The sequence below is a fragment of the Rattus norvegicus genome, chromosome 15 (genome assembly GCF_036323735.1).
Source record: "Rattus norvegicus strain BN/NHsdMcwi chromosome 15, GRCr8, whole genome shotgun sequence".
Lineage (NCBI taxonomy): Eukaryota > Metazoa > Chordata > Mammalia > Rodentia > Muridae > Rattus > Rattus norvegicus.
The window spans coordinates 40,319,493-40,347,025 of NC_086033.1; the positions used below are offsets into that span (position 1 = coordinate 40,319,493).

The window sequence follows — 27,533 nt, forward strand, 5'->3', positions numbered from 1 at the left end:
CAACTTTAAGTTAATTTATGACCTAAAACTCTTTTAAAGTATATTTTGAGAGGCAGAATAGAGATGCTCTGAGTGTCTTTGAGTCAAACAGTCCAAGAAAGCCCTGGGCTGTTTGTTTTACTATGGAAAGCATTTAAAACAATGACTGTCACCATGTAGTGTTCAATAAACACTAGGTATCATTTTCACCAATGGGGAGCTTGAAAATAAAATGAACAGATATGTGTTCAACACAGAGGATGTTTGATTGCTTTTGAACATTTCCCTTAAGGACTCAGGTTTTTACTGTCATCACCAACATTTAGACTTTCAAGAACGCATTCCTCCAATGTGCTTGTCTCGTGCTGCTGGTGGTTCCCAGCACATGTTTAATCACCCAAGAGGCTTTTGAAGCCTCACTTTTACTTGGGCTATACCCAGACCAGCTGATGAAGCATTCTGTGGTGGATTTTGGGTGTCAGTGCTTCAAAGTCTCTCCAGTGCTTTTGTAAAGGCAGACATTGTCAGGATATGAAGCCAAGGGGGTTCAGCTACCCAAAGCCTTGTGATGACTCATGTACCACTCAGGCCTGGGATGGCCTGACCTCAGCCTCCAGTGAATGACCAGAAGAAGATGAGAGCTTTCACTCTTCTGTTGTCCTATGAAAAGGAACTATAATTAATCTCTGAGATCAATACTATTGAGTAATGACAATAACTCCGAGTGTGCATTTGGAAAAATCCTCCACTGTCTCATACCTAAATAATAGTAACCTGTTTCAAACCTTGATCTCCTCGTGGGTCACCATTGGTTCTTGGCACCCAGTGTTGATTCCTAGACTGTAGAGCATTCATAGGACACTGGAAACAGTGGATCTTACATCAAGGATCCAAGCTGTGTTTGGGTAAGCTTGTATTGCTGTTTTCATGACCGCCGTATGAGGCAAGCATGCTTATTACCCTGTTGTGTGGGTAAGAATTTACTTATCTGGTCGTATACCTTCTTTGAGGCACAGCTACAGGGTGTATGTCCTAGGGAGGAAGCAGAGTAGAACCAAGGCTGCTATTGCCGATGTTGGGGTGGACACACCTGAAAAGTCCTGCCATTTTGCACTGAGTTGCTCATAAATAATCCTCCCATCTCATGGTTTCCTGTCCTTGAGGATAATGGTGATAGAAGTGGGTATCTGATATTATTAGCAAACACTGGGCTGTTAGGGAATGGTTCTATTTTTAACATGCTATAAGCTTTTAATCAATTATGACTGTACTATTATTTATTATTTCATGGTTGGGGCTGGCGGATTATAAATATTTACAAAAGCAAAAGCAAAAACAAAAACAAAAAAACAAACAAAAAATCCAGGAAGCTCATTTTTAATCTTATAACTGAAAAAACATACTGAACACATCATATCATCTGTACTTTTTTTCTTTGCAGGCATGTTACGTGAAACAAGGCAACATACATTGGTTTTCTTAGCTGCTTTGCACGCAAAGTGTTTCTTTTTCCTCAGGTCTTGTTCCTGTGCTGTATTTGGATGCTTACATTCATAAATGTTTAATACCATTTCAGATGAACCAGGCCTTGGCTTCACAGTCTTGAATGGCTCAGGAATTTAGCATTTTCCTGTAAATAACCTGTTTCTCTTATTCTCCTCATTTTCCACGGAATGGAGCTAAAGCACAGCAGCGGGAAGACTCAAGCCAGGAGTGGGTCCATTAGACAGATCTGAAAAGGTTCTCAGGTGCAGCATTGAGCGTCAGGAGGACCGGAGAGACCCAGACAGGAAGCTCTGCAATTGTTGGCTTTGCAATGGCAACCCTGGGTTGTGAGAGGCTCAGAATACAAGTGGACAATGTCTGGACCACGGGATAGGTGAAGCCTCACGGGCAGCTTGCAGCAGTATTCTGAGGTGCAGCTTTCATCCCTCCTAAACACCCAGGTAGCTGCCTGCTGTCAGACTCAAAGGAAGCCATATTTTCTTGAGTTGCAATCCAGGAGACTGAAGAGTGAATTGTTGTGGCTCTTTGAATGAAAATGGCCCCCAATAGGTTCATAGGGTGTGGTGGTATTAGGAGGTGAGGCCTTGAAAGAGTAGGTGTGGGCAAACTTTGAGGTTTCAGATACTCAAGCCAGGCCTAGTGTGTTTCTCTTTTTGCTGCCTGTGGATCCAGATGTAGAACTCTCAGCTCCATCTCCAACACTGTGTCTGTCTGGGCACTGCCATGCTACCTGTCATGACGATAATGGACTAAGCCTTTGCAACTGTAAGCAAGACCTAATTAAAAGTTCTCCTTAGTAAGAGTTAGCATGGTCACTGTATCTCTTCATTTCAATGGAAACCCTAAGATGCTTATATAAAGTCATTAGTCCTGACTAATCTCCAGGAATTGAGTATTAACTGAAAACGTCTCTAGTTTCTTTTTTTCCCCTCTGCTTTTAACTTTGGACCAATCAGAAAAGTCAAATATACCCATCTAACCAAGGGTGAAGGGTTTCTCCATTCTGGCTAGCCCATCTCTAACTTTTCCACACCAGTGGATTTCATTGAGACAACCAGAGCAGTATTTTCTGCTCTGAGTTTATCCACACCTTTGCCTCTCTGTCTCTCCCCCCTCCCTCCCTCCTTCCTTCCTTCCTTCCTCCCTCCCTTCCCTCCCTCCCTCCCTCCCTCCTTCCCTTCTTTTTCTCTCTCTTGTCCAAGCTGCCCTCAGACTCTATATGGAGATGATCTTGAATTTCTGATCCTCCCACCTCCACCTCCCAAGATCTGTGATTACAACATAAACTGTGCCTGGTTTGTGCAGTTTGGGGAACTGAATCCAGCATTTCCTGCATGTGAGGCAACTAAGCCCCTCCTAACCTCCACTGCTTGCTTTTGGCTTTTTGTACGTGGTGACTGACACCCTGGTAAACGAGGCTCTGAATAAGGAGCCATGTGCTTCGCATTTGCTTGCTCTTAGTTTTTCTTCAACGCTTGCTTAAAACTGGGACTGGACCGCTCAAGTAAGCGTTGTGAGCATCTTGTCCCTTTTTGTGAAGGGTGGGCTACTTTTCTAGAGAGTGGGACCCTTCACCTACTTAGCTCTAATCCTTAGTATGTGGTACTCACCTGTTTCATAAAGACTGTGAAAGTTCCAAGGACTAGGCCCTTCCTTTTTTAATATGGAGCCAAGAAAGCCCAATGTTTTGATAACATAAAATGTTCCTCCAGGTTCGGGCTTCAGAGCAACCGAACTGGAATTGACCTGAGCTGGAATACTTAACCAGGCTGATGGATTTCACAGAATCTCCTGAGAATTACTTTAATTTTGGTGTGTGTGTGTGTGTGTGTGTGTGTGCAGGGCTTTTTCTTTTGAATCACTTCCCACCAGTCTAAATTGTATTTGAGAGAAACTTAAGTTTAAAATATAGTTGTTTTTCTAGATGAGTGGAAGCAAGCACTATTTAGACTTGTCAAGAAAGTTATGACTGAGCTGGACTCTCCCGGTTTCCCAGGAAGGTGTTTGGAGGAACCCCATGAGGCTCTTGGCACTGCTGTATCTACACAGGCCCTTAACCAGAAGCACTGTGTGGCCTCAGTAAGGGTCAGCCCCATCTCATAGTCCTTCCTGGTGAGCAGAAACTTAGCCAGCTTTTGTTAGGGACCCAGCACACCACCATATAGTGCCCTGACCTTGTGGGCACCCTCAAAGATCATAGTCTTCTCCAGAATCAAACACTGAAGTGATTTCATTTTGTGGCTAAAATTTCTTGGTGTATGGGAGCAGAGATCAAAGGTGAGTGGCTCTTTCTCAAGAATTCCACATTGACCTCACCACTGGAAGGACATTGCTTATTATGCTAAGTGTCTTTGTGAAGTTAGACTTAAGCTCCATTGATGATGCTTGCAGGGGCTGCACCTCTGTTCCAGTCCCATCCTCTGGACCTGGCACAGAACACACCCATTAGGATTTTGTTCAGTATGTGGTAGTGGTGGTGTGAACTTGGGGTTGGGAGTCACTACAGATGGCACAGACATCACAGAGAGGAAGGAACAGAGAAAAGGGCTTCCTGTGGTCTGCCTGAGAGTGTGAACCGACTGTGGCAGCTTCCCATGCAGAGAGGAGGCTGTTTTGTCCGGGTATGTATTAGCAGGTGGAGGCTTTTCCGCTGTCCCCCATTTTTCACGTGGTTACCACAGTAATAATTTATTAGTAAAGGAAATGATACCCTGAGACCTCAGACACACCCTGAGGGTCTTACAGAACAAACAACAGAAATATACTTTTCTGGAAGAAAATGATCTACTAACAACTCCCCTCTCCTCCAATAGGAACACTTCATTCTGGTGCCAAAAGATGGTTGAACAATGAATTATAAAGAACAACCTTAAGGCACTTATTTAATTAAAACACACACACACACACACACACACACACACACACACACACACACCATTGACCATGACCCCAAGAGTAATCAACCCTGATAAAGGAAAGGTCCTGACAGCTATGTGTTTTTTTTGTTAAAGATTAAGAATTCAAGTCTATTCTTCTGTCTCCATTCATATGCAGTGCTACCAAGGGGAAAAGGTGGCCTCTGTGGGATTCTCATAGTTACTTCTAAGAAACTGAAGCCATGTCAGCATTAGAATCCAGACCCCAACTTCCCAAATGATTGGCATTGAAGGGGATGTCATGTTTCTTGCTAGGGGTGAGATTTGGTATGCCCACTGCCTCCCTCAGTAGAACCTTCCTTTGGTGAGCCACAAAATTCCGTCCTGCAGGAATGAGGCCAGAGGTGATCTTGGGTTGAGTAATAACCATATCGTCTAGAGAAATGACCAAAGACTGACTTATGGGTAGGACCGAGAAAGGATAGATAGCAAATGGACTCAGAACCCCACCCCTCACTGCCCCTGCCCCTATATACACATGGGAGGAGAGGGATGTCTTCTCAAGGGTTACTACAAAGGGATCAGTCACCCTACTTGTTATGGCGTGTCCTCCCCTTAGTAGCCCAACACTGGCTGCCATGTTAACTCCAGGTCACCTTTTTGTACCCTTGATATCTCTTCCACTTGGTTCTTCTGCTGTGCACCACCCCTCTCTCACCCCCAGGTGCACTGTGGAGTGGAGTTTGGGAAGTGGGATTGTGAACAGACTTCTGTGGTGAGGCCTTGTCTCTCAGCATACATTCCAGTCTCCTACTGTGCCTTCCTAGAACACAAGGCTTGGAAAACCAGCAGACTCACCCCCACCCTCGCCCCTGGACTCCCTGGCTGCCAGGGTGCTGGTGTGACTTAGAAGTCCATGTATCTTAAAGATAGAAGAAGACAGCAGTAATGCTCCTATGGTCCTAGGAGAGCCCTGAGCTTGTTTCTTCAGCTCTCTCTACTCACGAAGCTGTTGGTGGACTAGAATAGACTGCTTTTTGTGGGCACTCTTCTCTGCAGTGGAATCCTGCCCCCCACAGTTGATTAATGGGGCTGAGTCAGACTTTCTGAGTTAGCCATTACCCAGGGCTGCCCTCCCTGGTTACTACTGCCTTGGTTTTAGACAATTATTTGCCAGAGTACTGCTGTGTGATTTTTGCTTCCTGACCTCCAAGCAATTGTGTCATATTTTTCCTGTTGTATTCTGGGAAATGGCAAACAATTAGAAACCAGTGGTTACATTTAATAAAGTGAGGAATCTTTGCAGGAAAGTGTTGAACCTACCAACTTATCTACTGAGGGCGTGGGCTTGGGATTTCCTGGTCTCTTGTTAATGAGCCTTCACTTCCGGTGTCTCAGGAAGCTCCAGATAAAGAACATAGCATAGATACCTATAACCATGGTGCTAATGCATTATATTCTATGGGTCTTTGAAACACGATCTCTAGTATTGGAGGGAAGGGAGACTGACAAAACAGAGAAGTGTGACGATGTGCTGAATGTCAGCAGGCTAGTTACTATAGAGCATCATCCGGCCTGCACCAGTGCCCTTAGAGCAACTGTCTGCTGCGGGTTTCCTCCACCCGGCAGCCAGGAACAGGCTGTGATAGTTTCTGGAGCAACTTCCTCTTTCTAAAGACTTTCAGCTAAAAGAGAGTAAGTATGTGCGTGTGTGTGTGTGTGTGTGTGTGTGTGTGTGTGTGTGTGTGTGTGTGTGTGTGGTGTGTATGTGTGGTGTGGTGTGTGTGTGTGTGTGTGTGTGTGTGTGTGTGTGTGTATGGTCATTGAGAGTTACTGACTTCTTTACAAATCAGATGGCATCAACAATCAACAGGCTGGGAATAGGATGAAGGGAAGGGCGGTTCTAGCTAAAGTGATTTCTTGCCACATCTGTTAGTGCTGGGGCTTTATTCCACAAAACAGGGATGTGAAAGTAAGGAAGAGGACAGGCCATCAGAGTGTGCTGAGGTGGTGAGAGGGATGGTGTGGGGCAATGTGCACGGAGACAAAGAAGAAAACCCGCTGACTTTGTACCTTAGTTAACTCTTCTGTTTTCTCTGTTCTCGCTACTAATTTCTGTTGTCCAAGATTCCTTGTGGAGAACGGCTGCTCAGAGAGGCGGATCCCGGCCGAAGCACTGGGTTCCACCTCTTTGGCTGAGACTTTTTCCTGGATGTGATTTGCAACGTTGAGGTTCACCCGAGGGCTTCTTTGCTGTGGAAGGATTTGTGTGCAGCCACGTGCTACATAGCCCTATATTTATGCGATGTGCTTAAAATCTTTTCTGAAAGTGGAATTGATTTAAAGGAAAAGCCATTTTCCACTTAAGTTGAAACCGCATGTAACCTGTGACTCTCGCTCGCTGTTGGTCCTGGGAACTGTCACAGTACTGAGTGCCTCTAGGCTAGTGCAGGAAGACATAAGCCTTCAGGAAGGGAGCTTCTGCTCCTCCTCCATGGCCGTGGAAGACTTTAATGACTTAAATTCTTTTAATTGTTTTTTCACCCCAAAAGGAGTCTCTTATATGACTTGTTAAAGCATAATTCAGATTACTACAGTAAATTCCGTAGTTGGTCAGAAATGTCTCCCTTTGTATTATATTAAAAATGAGATTGTACTTACATTGCTTTAGCCTAAAGGGTCTTTTTCTAGGACTGAGATATGTTCTCAGTTAGATCCGTCTGGGGAGGGCGTGTCAATACCGTTGGTGAAAACTAGCACTCTAGAAGCCTTTAATGGTGTTGCTGCAGTTGGATTCAGTTTTTGGTGCAGTAATTGTCTGTGAATGGGAATCAATCCCAGGGCATTGCCTGTGTAGGAAAGGACTTTACCACAGAGCCTATCTTTACGAAAGATTCAGAAATTTGCTTAAGAGTCTCCTAAAAGAGATCTGAAAAGGACTAAGTCTTGCAGAGTGTGTAAGAGTCACAGAGGGAACACGCGTCCAGAGCGAACTTCAGCTTTAGATACATTCGGTTTATTTTCCAATGAATGTGAATGAAGTTAAGAAAAAGAACACTGTTTAGATAACTTGACATGTGTAGGCGTGGAGACACGACAGCAGAGAGTGAGACACAGTAGAAAAATCACTCAGTTCAAATCAAGACTCCTGGAGCCAGGGCAAATGAAAACAAAGTACCAACATGCCACAAAGGGTTAATAGTGGAGCAAGGCAGAGCTTAAGGTTACTAACACGGGCTAGACCGGGGTGGGCACTGGTTGCTAATCTTTAAAAATGACCTATCGTTGGTGATTACATCCATGCGTAGTAGGGGCTGTGACCATATTCACCGGTGCCCTCTCTTTCTTCTCCCACTCTTGGTGGTTCCCTTCCCCTTCCCAGCCATTCTCCCTCCTTCACCCCTGCGGAAAGACTTGAACCGTGAGCAGGTCTTGTGCAGTAACCACCGTTGTTGTATGTTCGTGATGTCCACAGCTACGCTATATCCAGAAAGACTATCACGTGTTCCTCTCCATGTTCTGGCACTCACAAACTTTCTACCACCTCTTCTATGCCATGACCTAGGCCTTGGAAGAGGCAGAGTAGAGATGGCCTTGCTTAGGGCAAGATGCTTATTCTCAGCTCTTAGAGCAGTTGTGAGACTCTGAACTGCTCTCTGCAAAAAGAAGCTTCTCTAACCCAGGCTGACTGACAGCAGCTCTAGTCTGTAAGTTCATAAACGTTTAGGAGGTATTTTAGCTCCAGGTTAACCATCTATCAGGATCCCCTCAGGACTGGGACCCACCTACCCACAAGGGTCAGAGCAGGTTTGCAGTATCAGGCATGTATTTCCTCCATGGTGGGCCTCAAATCCAATGAGGCGTGTTGGTTAAACCCTAGCATTCTTAGCACTATAGACTCAGTGAATGTCCTCTGGTGACAATGAAAGAGGAAGGAAAGTCATTCAGGAAAGGGTGGCAGGACTTGGAAGCAAGAGCTAAGGAGAGGGAACAACATAGAGTTAAAAGTCCAGGAAGTCCACACCTTCTGGGAAATACTCTTAAGAAGCAGAACCACATTTGAATTGAATATTGGCAATGATCAATGGAAACTCGTGGAAGGAGTTTAAGGTAGGGGGTTGGTAATGGGAAAATATCCGCAGAGAAAAGGTCCGGGTACTTTTTCTTATCAGTCTTCTCTTACTAACCTGTCGTCTTCAGCTTGCCCCAGTTCTGTGCTCACTATGGCTTCTCGGCTTTGAGCTGCCGGCTAGGTGCTATGCTGCTCGGACCCACTCTCCCTGGCTCTCTGAGGTGTGTCCTTGCTCTGCTGGGACAACTCAGCGAGGCTACGAGATTGGGAAGAGAGACAGTGAGACTGACAGGGAGGGTAGGTGGCTTGGACCTACGGGGTGGTGCGTCAGTGCAGCAGCTCAGCCTGCCTCCTCCAGCCACTTCCTCACACACAGCCAGGGACTAAAATCACCTTAGGGTTTTCCAAACAAGCAGAAAATGGCCTACCTGCAAGCCCAGGTCACCTGCTATTCAGATTCATATCAGTAGCCAAATGTCCCCTACATCACAGGCTGAGGGACTTTCTTCTGCCCCACGAGCCAAGTGTGTCTCCATCCTGAACCTTTTCCTTCATCAGCTATCTGAACTTAGTGTGCCATTCCCTCTACTTGGCACCCTGACCCATTCCCATTTCAGCTCCTGCTCCCTAGGGACAGAGCTGAGCAAGGCCTTCGCTGACATCCTCAGGCAAACCCCAAGAGGGAATTCCGTTCTAACCAGCCAGCTCAGTCAGTTCCCCCAAGCCCTGCCCCCTGCTAGCCCAGTCAGCTTCAGCTTCCCCAAGCCCTGCTCCCTACACATTTGGTTTCTGTATAGCTACCCGGGTTTGCCTCCTCCATTACATGACGCTTGCCTTTTACATGTATATTATCCTGGCTTGTTACTAGTAATGTTCATTGTGTGTCCCCCATTTCATGTCCGTCTTCTGTCCTTGTCTCTCACTCCTTCTACTACTTTGCTGCATTATATTGATAATAGTTCACCCCACCTCGAGTTTTAAAATCGCCCTCTCTGTGTACGTGAAAACAAGAATGAATCACAAGGAAGCAGCCTCACTTCCAAAGTATGCACCTGTAGACTCTGGGTTAGCTACTTCTGTGGCCAAATCCCTAACTAGAAACAATTTAAAAGAAGGAGGGGTTTATTTGGATCCAACACTTCAGGGGCACAGGCCTTCTTACTAGGAAAGAACATGAGGAGGACCCTGAAAACGCTTGTCACATTGCGTGCAGTCTGTAATCACAGGGAACTGACTACCGGTTCTCAATAGACTCATTGTTTTCTTTTCACTCATTGGCCCTCAGGGAAGAGTGCTATCACGTCCGTGGTGGATTCTCCTCAGTGTGAACACCCTCAAAGACACACTCGGGCTTTTGTTTCCTGAGTCGATTCTAAATCTCACCATCTTGGCAATCCACATGCATTAAACACCACGGACACTTTTACCATTCCCAACTCTCTTGCATGTAGTGGAATTTCACTGTCTCGCACGAACAGCAGCAGATGGCCAGTGAGGTTGCCCTCTCAGCTCTTGAATGACTTACAAAGATTACTTAAAGACTTTAAAAAAAAAAAGGTGTTTTGTAAGGAGCATTTCCAGGCACGAATCTAATTTCTTACTAGAACATTCTCTTTGTCACAGTCAACTTGAAAATCCCTGTGGGACACAGTGAGTTGGGCTGGTACCTTGGAGAGGAGTGGCTCAGGGGCTCTTCGCCAGGCTCCTGCCTGACATGGCTCTATCACCGAGCTGGCTTTTCAGTCCAGAATCAGGTGCGTGAGCTTCCCACTGAGCCTGAATACATCAAGCAAGAAACCTCGTGGAGATGTGGGTTTCCAGCCGTTAATTTTTTTCCTGCGGTTTGCCTAACAGACAAAGCAAGGGTAGACTTCAAACTTCAATTTCTGTGGCACAGCAGTGCTGCATGAATAAAAGTAGCAGTTAAAAGCTGGCAACTTAATTCAGGAGCAATCAATCTAACATCTCAAGGGACTGCTTGGTGAAGTGGATCCAAAAGTAGGAGTGAGGCTCATGGGTTAAGGTTTTGGTTTGCCTCCAAGTTTGCTATTAATGTGCTGTGTGTCTGCATCTGTGCCTCAATCTAGTCCTGGCTTTGTAGAGGCTACGCAGCCGATGATCTGCTGTAGAAATGTACTAAGAAAGACCTGTGAGGTGATTTACAAGAACCAGATTAATAAGCTGAAATGCTTGATCATATCTTACTGTGTACTAGCCATTGCTGATACAATGCACTCTTGTCTATCAGCTCTTAGAACTTGCTAGTGCAATGGGATGATGTTTGTGCTGGCCATGTGTGTGCCTTTAATCCACATATTTTCTTTGAAGAATCCTCCAATTTAATCATTGCCATGAGGAATATCCTCTGATTAATATCCGTGATTTTTTTTCTTATTCTCCTCTCCAAGTCTTCTCCTTTAAAAATGCTATCCTCTGTTTTATCAGCCCATATTTTCACTTTACTGGACTCATCACCAATATTTCCTCAGTGTTTCATCTATGGTGTCTTAGCGTTCCTAAGTCCTTCACACGGATCAACCACTTTATAGTTTAAACTTTCAAGCCTTCGGTTAAATAAATGCATGCCACAAGATGCATAAAAATTCTTTAACTTGGATGAAAAGAAACATTTTAGAAATGAAGGCAGTCCTTATAAACATGTTTATGCACTGTAATAAGTTTAAAATAGATGGCATGTTTAAAGTTACACATTGTAGAAATTCTAAGTTTAATTATTAAAAGGTTGAGTAAATACACACTCAGAATGCCTGCAATTCTTATAAACAGTTCCTATCTACCTGCCAAGTGTCTATGTCAACATTTACAAATGAGTACATGACATGCTTCATCACAGCCACTAAATCCTTGTCTGTTTATCTGGAGCGATCGTGTGAAAGTCATATCCGGCTGAACCTTGGAAAAACATACAAATTTTGCATAGAATGAACACATACAAAACAGAGGTTTTTCAACAATGTGTCAGTCTGGAAATCCTGAGGAGTTTGAGTCATATACAACTAGGATATTTTTTAACCCTATGCTTTAGAGCAGCAGTAAGGCATTTGATTGCCAAAACTTTTTAGTAAATGCTGCCCATCAGTCAACTGAGATCCTGTCATTTCCCAACCCCTTCCCCCTGAAATCTGTAATAAAAGGTAGTATTAAAAAAACAAAACAAAAAATGGCAGACACATTTATCAAGTGACAGCTGACACATGTGTTCTCCTTGGTGGTCATAAGTTCCTCTCATATACCTCATGGGTCAAATGCTTTCTGCTGTTTTGTGACTTGTCTGCCTTTGCTTTGGTGGTGCCTTGTATTTGTGCCAGCTGGTGGAAGGAGGTGGGTCACTGAAGCTTTGGGAGACATGGGTGCATTTGCCTTGTCTTTTGGAGCCTGATCTCCAACTTGGAAGAGTGGGTGTTGTCTTGTAAATGAGAGTATATACCATCACCTAGAGTATACACCATCACCTAGAGTATACACCATCACTAGAGTATACACCATCACCTAGAGTATATACCATCACCTAGAGTATATACCATCACCTAGAGTATACACCATCACCTAGAGTATACACCATCACCTAGAGTATATACCATCACCTAGCAGATGCTCAACTAGAGCGTCCATCTCAGCATATCTGGAAGCTCAGCACAGAGCATAAGTGGACTGGACAATCAGAAGTTCTTCAAGCAGACATGTAAGTTGAACAAAGGCTTCTTATTTTGTTGTTGAGTTTTGTGGCTGCTGTCACAGGGCATTGCCACAGGGGTGTAATGGACACAGTGACAAATTTCCTCCAAGTACAAACAGCTCAAATGCTTTTTATGGTTATAAAAAGAAGCATGGCTAGTAGAAAAATCAACCACTACAGCAAAATACAGAAGAAGAAGGAGAAGGAGAAGGAGGAAGAGGAGGAGGAAGAGGAGGGGGGAGGAAGGAAGGAGGGGAAAGGGAAGGAGAAGGAGAAGGAGGAGGAGAAAAAGAAGAAAAAATTGCTTTAAATTTTAAACTACAGAGAGCCACTGAAGTCAAAGCTTTGATGAGTGTGTGTTAAATTGCTTCTTTGCACATGCACACATACACACGTAGATGCATTTGTTTCTTTGCACACGCATGCACTCGCACTCTCTCTCTCTCTCTCTCTCTCTCTCTCTCACACACACACACACACACACACACAGAGATGCATGCACACACTTTTTTTTTACAAAGATTAGATGATACTTTACAGACTTCTTTGCGTTCCTCATTTTGAATCAGGAATACACTGTGCTCATTTCTCTGTGTTGACAAATCTGTTCTATTAATTTCAATGACTCTAATGTCTCATTATATTGAAAGTTATCTTGTCATTACTGATAACGATTCCTGTTTGCTTTTAGAATTTTAAGTAATGCTTCCCTGAACACGCTTGTTGCTGTTTATGTTAATTATCCTTGGACTGAATGCTTTGATACTGGCTGATGTAGCTGGAGGTTAAGTATATGTAAACTTTTACCGGTGCTATATAGCAGTCATACTGCTAAATTGCCTTCAGAAAGACTGTCTTTGTCTTATATGAGTTAGAGTACAACCAAAAACCCTGGGGCCAGTAGAAAGAGGACTTTTATTATAGATGACAAGGTGAAGAGAGAAAACCTTTATAGTTAAGGAGAAAGAAAGGACAGAAGATGAGTGTCTGAGTGGCAGGATCAGCATGTTCATTTTATAAGGGAGACTACAATAGGGTGGGTTGGGAGAAGACTTTTGGATGAATTTCTGTGATTTGTGTCACAGAGACAGGGAATGATCAATGAACAATTTAAACAATGACTTAAGCCTTAGTCCTGAGCACTTTCTATATATACATATTCACACACAGGGACACACATAGTCAACCACATACACATGGATATACATCTACATACACACAAACACACAGAGGGACACATGTAGATACACACAAGGACACACACATGCACACATGCACAAACATACATGGAGACACACATGAACACACAAATACACAAACACAGAGATATATACACATACATGCACAGATACACACAAACACACACATGAACACACACATGCACAAATACACAAGCACATACATGGAGACACACATGGACACACACATATACACAAACACAGACATATACACACATGTATGGATGTACATACACAAACACACACAGAGACACACATACATATACATAAATAAATACATACATGGACACACACGCACATGAATATATACACATACAGACACACAGAGAGACAGATACACATGTACAAACAAAGACAAACACACACAACATACACAAATGCATGTACACACACACTGTACTATAAACTTATTTAAACATATCTATTTTTACAGTTTTATAACTTTGAGAAACCACTGTTTAAAACCAGCTTTCTGACCATCCCACAGTTCCCTGCACCTAAATCCTGTGGGGAAGAGAGAAGACCACCCAGGAGTGCAGACATCCTGGGACTGCAGGATAGACTGCCACCTCTGCACACCTCGGCCCATGTCCCTGGTCCAAGGGGAAACTGCACAGTGCCTCTGGACACAGGGAAATAGGAACAGACAGCTGCCGGTACCCGTGGTTCTGTTCTGTGCCCAGGACTGATCAGAATTGGCCAAACAGCTCCCTGCACCCAAATCCCACGGGGGAGAGAGCTAGACCCTCAGAAGTGTGGATACTCCTAAGAAGTCAGAAGAGAATACCCTCTGCCCACAGTCCAGACCCAAGAGGGAATTGCCTAGTGACAACTGTGCCCCCTGAGTACAAGGACCTAGGAGCAATCAGGGGCAGTACCCTTGATTCCTGCCCACGCCTAGAGCTGGAAGACAGTCTCCAGAAGCACCGACACAGCTGAGAGCAGAGGGAAGACCCACTTTTCTGCTACCAAGTGATTTGCCTGGTGGATTCAGGATACACAGAGGCAGAAGTCCTTTGGGTCAGGGCACTTCCTGTTTCTGGCTCTGCCTGGAAGTGAACTGATACCATCCCACAGTTCTTTGCAACCAAATCCCATGGGGGAGAGAGTTGGACCTTCAGAAGTGTGGATACTCAGAGAATACCCTCTGCCCACAGTCCAGACCGAAGAGGGAATCACATAGTGCCAACTGTGCCCACCGGGTGCAAGGACAACATAAGCAATCAGGGTCAGGACCCTTTGATTTCTGCCCATACCTAGAGCTGGACGACAGTCTCCAGGAGTGCCAATACACCAGAAATCAGACACCTGTTCTCAGGAAAGGCTGAAAGAAAACAGGAAAACAGTTCTACAGGAGTGCCGACACAGAGGGCTACAGCAGAGTCAGAAACAGCAAGACAAGCAAACACCAGAGACAACCCAATGGCTAGAAGCAAGCACAGGAAACTAAGCAACAGAAATCAAGACTACTTGGCATCATCAGAGCCCAGTTCTCCCACCAAAGAAAATACTGGATATCCAAACATACCAGAAAAGCAAGATTTAGATTTAAAATCACATTTTTTGATAATGATGGAGGACATTAAGAAAGACATAAAGAACTCCCTTAAAGAAATGCAGGAAAACACAAGTAAACAAGTAGAAGCCCTTAGAGAGGAAACACAGAAATCCCTGAAAAAATTACAGGAAAACACAACCAAACAGGTGAATGAATTGAAAATGGAAATAGAAACAATAAAGAAAGCCCAAAAGGAGACAACCCTGGATATAGAAAACCAAAGGAAGAGACAAGGAGCCATAGATACAAGCATCACCAACAGAATACAAGAGATAGAAGAGAATCTCAGGGGCAGAAGATACCATAGAAAACATTGACACAACTGTCAAAGATAATGTAAAAGGCAAAAAGCTCCTAGCCCAAAACATAACGGAAATCCAGGACACAATAAGATCAAACCTAAGGATAATAGGTATAGAAGAAAGTGAAGACTCCCAACTTAAAGGGTCAGTAAATATATTCAACAAAATGATAGAAGAAAACTTCCCTAACCTAAAGAAAGAGATGCCCATAAACATACAAAAAAACCTACAGAACTCCAAATAGATTGGACCAGAAGAGAAATTTCTCCTGTCACGTAATAGTTAAAACACCAAATGCACAAAACAAAGAATATTAAAAGCAGTAAGGGAAAAAAGTCAAGTGACATATAAAGACAGACCTATAAGAATTACACCAGACTTCTCACCGGAGACTATGAAAGTCAGAAGATCCTGGACAAATGTTATACAGACCCTAAGAGAACACAAATGCCAACCCAAGTTATTGTATCCAGCAAAACTCTCAATTAACATAGATGGAGAAACCAAGATATTCAATGAGAAAACCAAATTTACACAGTATCTTTCTACAAATCCAGTTCTACAAAGGATAATAGATGGAAAACTCCAACACAGGGAGAGAAACTACATCATAACAGAAAACAAGAATATAATTTCCTTGTAATGAAACCAAAAGAGAGACAAACAAACATAATTCCACCTCTAACAACAAAAATAACAGGAAGCTACAATTACTATTCCTTAATATCTCTCAACATCAATGGACTCAATTCCCCAATAAAAAGACATGGACTAACAGACTGGATACATAAAGAGGAACCAGTATTTTGCTGCACGCAGGAAACACACCTCAGAGACAAAGGCAGACACTACCTTGAATAAATGGTTGGAAAACAACTTTCCAAGCAAATGACCTGAGGAAACAAGATGGAGTTGCCATTCTAATATCAAATAAAATTGACTTTCAACCAAAAGTCATTAAAAAAGATAAGGAAGGACACTTCATATTCATCAAAGGAAAAATTCACCAAGATGAACTCTCAATCCTAAATATCTATGCTCCAAATGCAAGGACACCTACATTCATAAAAAAAAACCTTACTAAAGCTCAAAGCACACAATGTACCTCACACAATAATAGTAGGAGATTTCAACTCCCTACTCTCATCAATGGACAGATCATAGAGACAGAAATTAAACAGAGATGTAGAGAAACTAACAGAAGTTATGAACCAAATGGATTTAACAGATATTTATAACATTCCATCCTAAAACAAAAGGATATACCTCTTTCTGAGCACCTCATGGAACCTTCTCCAAAATTGACCACATAATCAGTCATAAAACAGGCCTCAACAGATATAGGAAGATAGAAATAATCCCATGCATCCTATCAGATCATCACACACTAAGACTGGTCTTCAGTAGCAACAGTAATGACAGAAAGCCCACATATACATGGAAGTTGAACAATGTTCTACTCAATGACAACTTCGTCAAGGAAGAAATAAAGAAAGAATTAAAGACTTCTTAGAATTTAATGAAAATGAAGACACAACATTCCCAAACTTATGGGACACAATGAAAGCAGTACTAAGAGGAAAACACATAGCTCTGAGTGCCTGCAAAAAGAAATAGGAGAGAGCATATGTCAGCAGCTTGACAGCACACCTAAAAGCTCTAGAACAAAAAGAAATAAATAAAACTAAGAGGAGTAGAAGGCAGGAAATAATCAAACTCAGAGCTGAAATCAACCAACTACAAACAAACAAAGAACCATAGAAAGAATCAACAAAACCAGGAGCTGATTCTTTGAGAAAATCAACAAGATAGATAAACCCTTAGCCAGACTAACCAGAGGACACAGAGAGTGTATCCAAATTAACAAAATCAGAAATGAAAAGGGAGACATAACTACAGAATCTGAAGAAATTTTTAAAAAAGCATCAGATCCTACTACAAAAGCCTATATTCAACAAAACTGGAAAATCTGGAGGAAATGGACAATTTCTAGACAGATACCAGGTACCAAAGTTAAATCAGGTACAAATAAACCATCTAAACAACCCATAACCCCTAAAGAAATAGAAGCAGTTATCAAAAGTCCCCCAAGCCAAAAAGCCCAAGTCCAGATGGGTTCAGTGCAGAATTCTACCAGACTTTCATAGAAGACCTCATACCAATACTGTCCAAACTATTCCACAAAATTGAGAGAGACGGAGCACTACCAAATTCCTTCTATGAAGACACAATTACTCTTATACCTAAACCACACAACAACCCAACAAAGAAAGAGAACTTCAGGCCAATTTCCCTTATGAATATTGACGCAAAAATACTCAATAAAATTCTTGCAAACGGAATCCAAGAGCACATCAAAACAATCATCCATCATGATCAAGTAGGCTTCATCCCAGGGATGCAGGGATGGTTTAATATATGAAAATCCATCAATGTAATCCACTATATAAACAAACTGAAAGATAAGAACCACACGATCATTTCATTAGATGCTGAGAAAGCATTTGACAAAATTCAACACCCTTTCATGATTAAAGTCCTGGAAAGATCAGGAATTTAAGGCCCATATCTAAACATAGTAAAAGCAATATATAGCAAACCAGTAGCTAACATCAAACTAAATGGAGAGAAACTTGAAGCAATCCCACTAAAATCAGGGACTAGACAAGGCTGCTCACTCTCTCCCTCCTTATTCAATATAGTACTCAAAGTCCTAGACAGAGCAACCAGACAGCAAAAGGAAGTAAAAGGGATAGAAATTGGGAGGGAAGAAGTCAAAATATCACTATTTGCAGATGATATGATAGTATATTTAAGTGACCCCAAATTCCACCAGAGAATTACTTAACCTAATAAACAACTTATAAACAACTAATAAACAGCAAAGTGCTGGGGTATAAAATTAACTCAAGGAAGTCCCACACCCGCGGATCCCGGCCCGCAGCAGCTCTCTGCTCCCAGACCCGGTGAGAGAGAGACCCAACCGCCTGGTCAGGTGGGCACTCCTGAGGCTGCAGAGCGGAAGAGACCACCAACTCTGCTCACCCCTGCCCACATCCCTGGCCCAAGAGGAAACTGTATAAGGCCTCTGGGCTCCCGTGGGGGAGGGCCCAGGAGCGGCAGGACCCCTGCCTGAGACACCGCCGGAACCTGAAAGAAACAGACCGGATAAACAGTTCTCTGCACCCAAATCCCGTGGGAGGGAGAGCTAACTAAACCTTCAGAGAGGCAGACAAGCCTGGGATACCAGAAGAGACTGCTCCCTGCACACACATCTCGGACGCCAGAGGAAAAAGCCAAAGACCATCTGGAACCCTGGTGCACTGAAGCTCCCGGAAGGGGCGGCACAGGTCTTCCTGGTTGCTGCCGCTGCAGAGAGCCCGTGGGCAGCACCCCACGAGCGAACTTGAGCCTCAGGACCACAGGTAAGACCAAATTTTCTGCTGCAAGAAAGCTGCCTGGTCAACTCAAGACACAGGCCCACAGGAACAGCTGAAGACCTGTAGAGAGGAAAAACTACACGCCCGAAAGCAGAACACTCTGTCCCCATAACTGACTGAAAGAGAGGAAAACAGGTCTACAGCACTCCTGACACACAGGCTTATAGGACAGTCTAGCCACTGTCAGAAATAGCAGAACAAAGTAACACTAGAGATAATCTGATGGCGAGAGGCAAGCGCAGGAACCCAAGCAACAGAAACCAAGACTACATGGCACCATCGGAGCCCAATTCTCCCACCAAAACAAACATGGAATATCCAAACACACCAGAAAAGCAAGATCTATTTTCAAAATCATATTTGATCATGATGCTGGAGGACTTCAAGAAAGACATGAAGAACTCCCTTAGAGAACAAGTAGAAGCCTACAGAGAGGAATCGCAAAAATGCCTGAAAGAATCGCAAAAATCCCTGAAAGAATTCCAGGAAAACATAAATAAACAAGTAGAAGCCCATAGAGAGGAGACACAAAAATCCCTGAAAGAATTCCAGGAAAACATAAATAAACAAGTAGAAGCCCATAGAGAGGAGACACAAAAATCCCTGAAAGAATTACAGGAAAACACAATAAACAGTTGAAGGAATTAAAAATGGAAAAAGAAGCAATCAAGAAAGAACACATGGAAACAACCCTGGATATAGAAAACCAAAAGAAGAGACAAGGAGCTGTAGATACAAGCTTCACCAACAGAATACAAGAGATGGAAGAGAGAATCTCAGGAGCAGAAGATTCCATAGAAATAATCGATTTAACTGTCAAAGATAATGTAAAGCGGAAAAAGCTACTGGTCCAAAACATACAGGAAATCCAGGACTCAATGAGAAGATCAAACCTAAGGATAATAGGTATAGAAGAGAGTGAAGACTCCCAGCTCAAAGGACCAGTAAATATCTTCAACAAAATCATAGAAGAAAACTTCCCTAACCTAAAAAAAGAGATACCCATAGACATACAAGAAGCCTACAGAACTCCAAATAGATTGGACCAGAAAAGAAACACCTCCCGTCACATAATTGTCAAAACACCAAACGCACAAAATAAAGAAAGAATATTAAAAGCAGTAAGGGAAAAAGGTCAAGTAACATATAAAGGGAGACCTATCAGAATCACACCAGACTTCTCGCCAGAAACTATGAAGGCCAGAAGATCCTGGACTGATGTCATACAGACCCTAAGAGAACACAAATGCCAGCCCAGGTTACTGTATCCAGAAAAACTCTCAATTAACATTGATGGAGAAACCAAGATATTCCATGACAAAACCAAATTTACACAATATCTTTCTACAAATCCAGCACTACAAAGGATAATAAATGGTAAAGCCCAACATAAGGAGGCAAGCTATACCCTAGAAGAAGCAAGAAACTAATCGTCTTGGCAACAAAACAAAGAGAATGAAAGCACACAAACATAACCTCACATCCAAATATGAATATAAAGGGAAGCAATAATCACTATTCCTTAATATCTCTCAATATCAATGGCCTCAACTCCCCAATAAAAAGACATAGATTAACAAACTGGATACGCAACGAGGACCCTGCATTCTGCTGCCTACAGGAAACACACCTCAGAGACAAAGACAGACACTACCTCAGAGTGAAAGGCTGGAAAACAACTTTCCAAGCAAATGGTCAGAAGAAGCAAGCTGGAGTAGCCATTCTAATATCAAATAAAATCAATTTCCAACTAAAAGTCATAAAAAAAGATAAGGAAGGACACTTCATATTCATCAAAGGAAAAATCCACCAAGATGAACTCTCAATCCTAAATATCTATGCCCCAAATACAAGGGCACCTACATACGTAAAAGAAACCTTACTAAAGCTCAAAACACACATTGCACCTCACACAATAATAGTGGGAGATTTCAACACACCACTCTCATCAATGGACAGATCATGGAAACAGAAATTAAACAGTGATGTCGACAGACTAAGAGAAGTCATGAGCCAAATGGACTTAACGGATATTTATAGAACATTCTATCCTAAAGCAAAAGGATATACCTTCTTCTCAGCTCCTCATGGCACTTTCTCCAAAATTGACCATATAATTGGTCAAAAAACGGGCCTCAACAGGTACAGAAAGATAGAAATAATCCCATGCGTGCTATCGGACCACCACGGCCTAAAACTGGTCTTCAATAACAATAAGGGAAGAATGCCCACATATACGTGGAAATTGAACAATGCTCTACTCAATGATAACCTGGTCAAGGAAGAAATAAAGAAAGAAATTAAAAACTTTTTAGAATTTAATGAAAATGAAGATACAACATACTCAAACTTATGGGACACAATGAAAGCTGTGCTAAGAGGAAAACTCATAGCGCTGAGTGCCTGCAGAAAGAAACAGGAAAGAGCATATGTCACCTGCTTGACAGCACACCTAAAAGCTCTAGAACAAAAAGAAGCAAATACACCCAGGAGGAGTAGAAGGCAGGAAATAATCAAACTCAGAGCTGAAATCAACCAAGTAGAAACAAAAAGGACCATAGAAAGAATCAACAGAACCAAAAGTTGGTTCTTTGAGAAAATCAACAAGATAGATAAACCCTTAGCCAGACTAACGAGAGGACACAGGGAGTGCGTCCAAATTAACAAAATCAGAAATGAAAAGGGAGACATAACTACAGATTCAGAGGAAATTAAAAAAATCATCAGATCTTACTATAAAAACCTATATTCAACAAAATTTGAAAATCTTCAGGAAATGGACAATTTCCTAGACAGATACCAGGTATCGAAGTTAAATCAGGAACAGATAAACCAGTTAAACAACCCCATAACTCCTAAGGAAATAGAAGCAGTCATTAAAGGTCTCCCAACCAAAAAGAGCCCAGGTCCAGACGGGTTTAGTGCAGAATTCTATCAAACCTTCATAGAAGACCTCATACCAATATTATCCAAACTATTCCACAAAATTGGAACAGATGGAGCACTACCGAATTCCTTCTATGAAGCCACAATTACTCTTATACCTAAACCACACAAAGACACAACAAAGAAAGAGAACTTCAGACCAATTTCCCTTATGAATATCGACGCAAAAATACTCAATAAAATTCTGGCAAACCGAATCCAAGAGCACATCAAAACAATCATCCACGATGATCAAGTAGGCTTCATCCCAGGCATGCAGGGATGGTTTAATATACGGAAAACCATCAACGTGATCCATTATATAAACAAACTGAAAGAACAAAACCACATGATCATTTCATTAGATGTTGAGAAAGCATTTGAGAAAATTCAACACTCCTTCATGATAAAAGTCCTGGAAAGAATAGGAATTCAAGGCCCATACCTAAACATAGTAAAAGCCATATACAGCAAACCAGTTGCTAAAATTAAACTAAATGGAGAGAAACTTGAAGCAATCCCACTAAAATCAGGGACTAGACAAGGCTGCCCACTCTCTCCCTACTTATTCAATATAGTTCTTGAAGTTCTAGCCAGAGCAATCAGACAACAAAAGGAGATCAAGGGGATACAGATCGGAAAAGAAGAGGTCAAAATATCACTATTTGCAGATGACATGATAGTATATTTAAGTGATCCCAAAAGTTCCACCAGAGAACTACTAAAGCTGATAAACAACTTCAGCAAAGTGGCTGGGTATAAAATTAACTCAAATAAATCAGTTGCCTTCCTCTATACAAAAGAGAAACAAGCTGAGAAAGAAATTAGGGAAACGACACCCTTCATAATAGACCCAAATAATATAAAGTACCTCGGTGTGACTTTAACCAAGCAAGTAAAAGATCTGTACAATAAGAACTTCAAGACACTGAGGAAAGAAATTGAAGAAGACCTCAGAAGATGGAAAGATCTCCCATGCTCATGGATTGGCAGGATTAATATAGTAAAAATGGCCATTTTACCAAAAGCAATCTACAGATTCAATGCAATCCCCATCAAAATACCAATCCAATTCTTCAAAGAGTTATACAGAACAATTTGCAAATTCATCTGGAATAACAAAAAACCCAGGATAGCTAAAGCTATCCTCAACAATAAAAGGACTTCAGGGGGAATCACTATCCCTGAACTCCAGCAGTATTACAGAGCAATAGTGATAAAAACTGCATGGTATTGGTACAGAGACAGACAGATAGACCAATGGAATAGAATTGAAGACCCAGAAATGAACCCACACACCTATGGTCACTTGATTTTTGACAAAGGAGCCAAAACCATCCAATGGAAAAAAGATAGCATTTTCAGCAAATGGTGCTGGTTCAACTGGAGGTCAGCATGTAGAAGAATGCAGATCGATCCATGCTTATCACCCTGTACAAAGCTTAAGTCCAAGTGGATCAAGGACCTCCACATCAAACCAGACACACTCAAACTAATAGAAGAAAAACTAGGGAAGCATCTGGAACACATAGGCACTGGAAAAAATTTCCTGAACAAAACACCAATGGCTTATGCTCTAAGATCAAGAATCGACAAATGGGATCTCATAAAACTGCAAAGCTTCTGTAAGGCAAAGGACACTGTGGTTAGGACAAAACGGCAACCAACAGATTGGGAAAAGATCTTTACCAATCCTACAACAGATAGAGGCCTTATATCCAAAACATACAAAGAACTCAAGAAGTTAGACCGCAGGGAAACAAATAACCCTATTAAAAAATGGGGTTCAGAGCTAAACAAAGAATTCACAGCTGAGGAATGCCGAATGGCTGAGAAACACCTAAAGAAATGTTCAACATCTTTAGTCATAAGGGAAATGCAAATCAAAACAACCCTGAGATTTCACCTCACACCAGTGAGAATGGCTAAGATCAAAAACTCAGGTGACAGCAGATGCTGGCGAGGATGTGGAGAAAGAGGAACACTCCTCCATTGTTGGTGGGATTGCAGACTGGTAAAACCATTCTGGAAATCAGTCTGGAGGTTCCTCAGAAAATTGGACATTGAACTGCCTGAGGATCCAGCTATACCTCTCTTGGGCATATACCCAAAAGATGCCTCAACATATAAAAGAGACACGTGCTCCACTATGTTCATCGCAGCCTTATTTATAATAGCCAGAAGCTGGAAAGAACCCAGATGCCCTTCAACAGAGGAATGGATACAGAAAATGTGGTACATCTACACAATGGAATATTACTCAGCTATCAAAAACAACGAGTTTATGAAATTCGTAGGCAAATGGTTGGAACTGGAAAATATCATCCTGAGTGAGCTAACCCAATCACAGAAAGACATACATGGTATGCACTCACTGATAAGTGGCTATTAGCCCAAATGCTTGAATTACCCTAGATCCCTAGAACAAACGAAACTCAAGACGGATGATCAAAATGTGAATGCTTCACTCCTTCTTTAAATGAGGAAAAAGAATACCCTTGGCAGGGAAGGGAGAGGCAAAGATTAAAACAGAGACTGAAGGAACACCCATTCAGAGCCTGCCCCACATGTGGCCCATACATATACAGCCACCCAATTAGACAAGATGGATGAAGCAAAGAAGTGCAGACCGACAGGAGCCGGATGTAGATCGCTCCTGAGAGACACAGCCAGAATACAGCAAATACAGAGGCGAATGCCAGCAGCAAACCACTGAACTGAGAATAGGTCCCCTGTTGAAGGAATCAGAGAAAGAACTGGAAGAGCTTGAAGGGACCCCAAAAGTACAACAATGCCAAGCAACCAGAGCTTCCAGGGACTAAGCCACTACCTAAAGACTATACATGGACTGACCCTGGACTCTGACCCCATAGGTAGCAATGAATATCCTAGTAAGAGCACCAGTGGAAGGGGAAGCCCTGGGTCCTGCTAAGACTGAACCCCCAGTGAACTAGTCTATGGGGGGAGGGCGGCAATGGGGGGAGGGTTGGGAGGGGAACACCCATAAGGAAGGGGAGGGGGGAGGGGGATGTTTGCCCGGAAACCGGGAAAGGGAATAACACTCGAAATGTATATAAGAAATACTCAATTTAATAAAAAAAAAATCTAAAAAAAAAAATTAACTCAAATAAATCAGTAGCCTTCCTCTACTCAAAGGATAAACAGGCTGAGAAAGAATTTAAGGAAATAATACTCTTCACAATACTCCCAAATAATATAAACTATCTTGGTGTGACTTTAACCAAGCAAGTGAATCTGTATGACAAGAACTTCAAGTCTCTGAAGAAAGAAATTGAGGAAGATCTCAGAAGATGGAAAGATCTACCATGCTCATGGATTGGCAGGATTAATATAGTAAAGATGGCCATTTTGCCAGAAGCAATCTAGAGATTCAATGCAATCCCCATTAAAATTCCTATTCAATTCTTCACGGAGATAGAAAGAGCAATTTACAAATTCATTTGGAATAACAAAAGACCCAGGATAGCGAAAACTATACTCGACAATAAAAGAACTTCTGGGGGTATCATCATCCCTAACTTCAAGCAGTATTACAGAGCAATAGTCATAAAAACTGTATGGTACTGGTACAGAGACAGGCAGATAGATCAGTGGAACAGAACTGAAGACCCAGAAATGAATCCACACTCCTATGGACACTTGATCTTTGACAAAGGAGCTAAAACCACCAAATGGAAGAAAGATAGCATTTTCAACAAATGGTCCTGGTTCAACTGGAAGTCAGCATGTAGAAGAATGCAAATCGATCCATTCTTATCACCATGTACAAAGCTTAAGTCCAAGTAGATCAAGAACCTCCACATCAAACCAGATACACTCAAACTAATAGAAGAAAAAGTGGAAAAGAGTCTTGAACACATGGGCACTGGGAAAAATTTCCACCAATGGCTTATGCTCTAAGATCAAGAATCGACAAATGGGACCTCATAAAACTGCAAAGCTTCTGTAAGGCAAAAGACACTGCCATTAGGACAAAATGTCAACCAATATTTTGGGAAAGGATCTTTACCAATCCTACATCTGACAGAGGGCTAATATCCAAAATATAAAAAGAACTCAAGAAGTTAGACTCCAGAGAGCCAAATAACCCTATTAAAGATGGGGTACAGAGCTAAACAAAACATTCTCAGCTGAGGATTGTCAAATGGCGAAAGAGCACCTAAAGAAATGTTCAACATCCTTATTCATCAGGGAAATAAATGAAAATCAAAACAACCCTGAGATTCCACCTCACACCAATCAGAATGGCTAAGATGAAAATCTCAGGTGACAGCAGATGCTGGCTAGGATGTGGAGAAAGAGGAACACTCCTTCCAACTCATTGTTAGTGGGATTGCAAACTGGTACAACCACTCTGGAAACCAGTCTGGAGGTTCCTCAGAAAATTGGACATTCCATTACCTGAGGACCCAGTTATACCTCTCTTGGGCATATACCCAAAAGATGCTCCAACATACAACAAAGACACATGTCCTGCTATGTTCATAGCAGCCTTATTTATAATAGCCAGAAACTGGAAAGAACCCAGATGCCCTTCAGTGAGGAATGGATTCAAAAAATGTGGTACATCTACACAATGGAGTACTACTCAGCTATCAAAAGCAATGACTTCATGAAATTCATAGGCAAATGGAATGAACTAGAAAATATCATCCTGAGTGAGGTCACTCAATCACAGAAAAACACACTTGGTATGCACTCATTGATAAATGGATATTAGCCAAAAATCTCGAATTATCCAAGATGCAATCCACAGACCACAGGAAGCTCAAGAAGAAGGATGACCAAAATGTGGATGCTCCCACTCCTTCTTAAAAGGGAAACCAATATCCATAGGAGGGGATATGGAAGCAAAGTTTAGAGCAGCAACTCAAGGAATGGCCATTCAGAGCCTGCCCCACATGTGGCCCATATATACAGCCACCAAAATTAGATAAGATTGATGAAGCTAAAAATGCATGCTGAAAGGGACCAGATATAGATGTCTCCTGAGAGACACATTCAGACCATGTCCAATACAGAGGTCAATGCTAGAAGCAAACCACCGTACTGAGAATAGGAAGGACCCCTTTGGGGGAATTAGAGGAAGTATTGAAAGAGCTGAAGGAGCTTGCAACCCCATAAAAACAACAATGTCAACCAACCAGAGCTTCCAAGGACTAAGCCACTACCGAAAGACATGGACTGACCCAGGGCTCCAACTGCATATGTAGCAGAGAATAGCCTTGTTGGGGCGCCAGTGGAAGGGGAAGCCCTTGGTCTTGCCAAGGTTGGACCCCCAGTGCAGGGGAACATGGTGGGGGCAATAAGGGGGATGTGTAGGTAGAATACCTGCATGGGGGAGGGGGAGGGGAGGGAATGGGGGCTTATGGACAGGAAACCAGGAAGGGGAATAACATTTGAAATGTAAATAAAGAAATATATCTAATAAAAAATTTAAAAAACCCAGCTTTACTTGGGAATGATAATAAGCTGAATGCATTTTTATTTGGGAAGATAATGGGTGATTTGAGAATGACTGTGAGATGAGAACTCCATTGTTTCCTGAGCTTGCAAAGAAAAGAGGGAAGAGAAGAATGGCCAAAACTTAGTTCTGGGGATTGGAAAAGTGAGTTGAAGACCAGTGCTCTTAAGCAAATGTTCATCGTTTGTGAACAACTGGCCATGGGCTCCAGGTCAAGTTGAGCCTGCTACACTCCTTGACCTGGTGGCATCAGCTGGAAAGACATGATGGATAAAAATGACCTTGAAATGGTTCTCAAGGATTGCCTTAGTGGAATAAGGACAGCTTCAGCCAAAGTAGGTTGTGAGGTGGATCCACATAAGGCTGAAATATTGTGCTCAAGCAAGACATGTGTGACTTATGGAAAAACTGCCTGAGAGTTATAGGTCAGGGATACACCAGAGGTATGCAAAAAC

General features: G+C 42.4%; 1 long non-coding RNA gene across 1 annotated transcript; it reads left to right on the forward strand.

The window, feature by feature from the left end:
- Window positions 1-5,606: 5,606 nt before the first annotated feature.
- LOC134481978 (uncharacterized) lies at window positions 5,607-15,088 on the forward strand. Its single transcript, XR_010057930.1, has 2 exons — window positions 5,607-6,056; window positions 13,856-15,088. It is a non-coding gene; the product is annotated as an uncharacterized LOC134481978 (long non-coding RNA).
- Window positions 15,089-27,533: the final 12,445 nt, after the last annotated feature.